At 41.6% G+C, this 2467-nt stretch overlaps 1 long non-coding RNA gene across 1 annotated transcript; it reads left to right on the top strand.

Annotated features, from left to right (window-relative positions):
* The first annotated feature begins 410 nt into the window (after positions 1–410).
* LOC110178179 (uncharacterized) lies at positions 411–1149 on the top strand. Its single transcript, XR_002319333.2, has 2 exons — positions 411–827; positions 892–1149. It is a non-coding gene; the product is annotated as an uncharacterized LOC110178179 (long non-coding RNA).
* The last annotated feature ends 1318 nt before the right edge of the window (positions 1150–2467 follow it).

Here is a 2467-nt window from a genome sequence, read left to right as displayed (position 1 = left end):
TACAGCTTCCCATTCATTGCGTAACAAATTTATTTGACAAATTTAAAGGTACTTAATACTTGATAATAATAAAAAAAATTGCATGCTAATTGAAATGTACAACTAGGTGCCATTTTGATGTGTTTAATCTTCAAGTGGTAATGAGTTTGAGTTAACACACAGCATCACTATTATTGCGAGCACAATCGTAATATGTAGTTCATTCTTACGCGATGCTTATGTGGAGATAAAGAAATATCTGGCAACAACACAGCCAAATTGTTGCCAAAGCCGCCGATTGTCAGATTTTTCGGGGGCTCAGAGCTGGGAGAGCCCTGTCTGTTTCTTGGTTTGAAGCCGGAGTGAGCGAGCGGGCGCGCGATGTGCATATCCTTGAAATAACAAGTTTAAAGGCATGCGCCATTCCCATGCCAGGATAACTGGATTCCCTCTTTGGCGCCATGAATTCGTTGGCACATGCGAGCGGGGGCTCGACGGGGCGTGAAGGTAGTTGCTGATTGAGGGATTGAGCGTAAAAATCGAAAACAGCGGCGGCAATTTTCACGTTTTTCACGCACGCCACTTTTGCTTTTCCGCTCTTAAATACCCTTTTGTGTGGCACCTAGCACTATTCGCAAATTCTATTATGCGGAACTAATCTATCCGTTTCGGCTGTAACTATTTTCAGCTTGAATCGAATTATGGTTAAATTTGATTAAGTTTCTGGACTATATAAATCTCTACTCGGAGGACTTTTTGAGAGCGGACTTACAAGATGCAATCTATATTTATTTTCTTTATCTTTGCTGTTCTCACCTTTTGCACTTTGATTGATGGCTATAATAAAGGTAAACATACTAACATTTAAGTTATAAGATTCTATATAATTTACCTTTATTTCTTGTTTTCCAGAAAAATGTAATGATGCTCCTACCGTGCCCGGTAAGTGCAAGATTAAACCTGAACTTGTTTTTGTATTCAAGGCAAAGAGCTGTGTAGGAATCAGCTATAATGGATGTGGAAAAACCAAAAACTATTTTGAAACATATGAAAACTGCTTTGCCGAATGCATGAATGAAACAGCTTAGAATACACTTTGAAATATAGTGTCCAGGCAGAGCATACACAAGTCGTGGCTCGTTTTCGATTTGCTGCCTTGGGTCCATTGTTGTTTTTTGTATTCTCCTTTATTTTTGGGAAGGGAAGGGAAAACAAAAATTACATTTCGTTACCGTTCGCTTCTCAATGGGTTTTGGGTTGCTTGCGCTTCGTTTTCCGAATTTGGGTTTGGGTTTTCGGGTGTGGATTGCGATGTGCGGTATTCGAATATTGACAGACAATATTTTTGTGCGACTCGGGGAGAAGCGTAGCATATTTTTTGGGGCTCCCTGTGAGTGCGGATGATGCACGTTGTAAAACTACAGTCAACGTTTCACGAGCATGAAATCAATTTGATGCACGCTGCTTGGTTAAGCGTTTTCGATGCAATTTTTATTGGCAACTGTTTCGCCGGTTGGCTCTTCATCGCTCCTCCACATCCCCCTCCTCCTCCTCGTCCTTGTCCTCTGTTCGGTCTCTCCCCATGGCCATGGTGTGCCTGCATTTTATACTCGTTTCCCCTATCGAGGAGCCTCGTCCCATCCGCTCCTCAGATGTTGCCGGCAAATGAAATAAAATCAAAGTATCGCTCCAATTGCGTCAATTGTGCGAGTGTGCTGCGCGTTGCACTGGAAAAATATCAAATATTTTCATGTAATTAGTCTAAAAGAAACATTGAGAGTCTTCCAAAAAATGAAAATGATTGAAATGTTTGCTAAATTGTGTGTGGAGTTTAGTTTATGGGAAATTAAGATAAGTTTTAATTAGCTTAGGGGCTCTTAAAGATTCGATTTGCTTACGTGGAGAGCGTCATAATCTAGGCTACCTGCTAGTGCTTAGAAGTACAAAAACAAAACCTATTCATATATTAGAAAGAGCTTAAGAGAACGAAGAAGAAAAATGATCTTTAATGCAAAAGTGCATGTGGTTTCCCTCGGTGTAATACCGACTTGTCCCGGGTCCCATTCCATCTTCTGCTGGCAAATGTCCCCTGGTCCTGAAATCATTCGCTCATCCCCCGTCTCTCGACCCCTAGTCTGCGTTACAGCCGACTTGCAGCGACTTAATTTCAAAAGCTGTTACGGCAATCAACGCAGCTGCCTGGGGCGCCTCCGAAGTGGAGGTTCCACGGCCGTAAGAGCCAGATAGATGGGCTTTCCAATAAGAGCGTAAAGCTTTAAGTTGTCCTTACCATAGACTGTGAGTCCTTTATTGATCGAATCGGGGTTTAATTGGAACATTTTATTAGTCCTTTTACAGCCCACCGATTTCCGTATTGGTAAAGGGCTAGCAGCAGCTAAAAGTCCTGAAAACTTAGTTCGGCCTCCTAGTAAACTTTTGAGGATAATCGATTGCAAAGAAAAGTGATTAACAAAGACTTAAGCGTGAT

Source organism: Drosophila serrata, unplaced genomic scaffold (assembly GCF_035046125.1).
Source record: "Drosophila serrata isolate PLE 108 unplaced genomic scaffold, ASM3504612v1 contig_240, whole genome shotgun sequence".
Taxonomy (NCBI): domain Eukaryota; kingdom Metazoa; phylum Arthropoda; class Insecta; order Diptera; family Drosophilidae; genus Drosophila; species Drosophila serrata.
The sequence above is the reverse complement of the archived record's forward strand: the minus strand, read 5'-3'. Positions and strand labels throughout refer to the sequence as shown.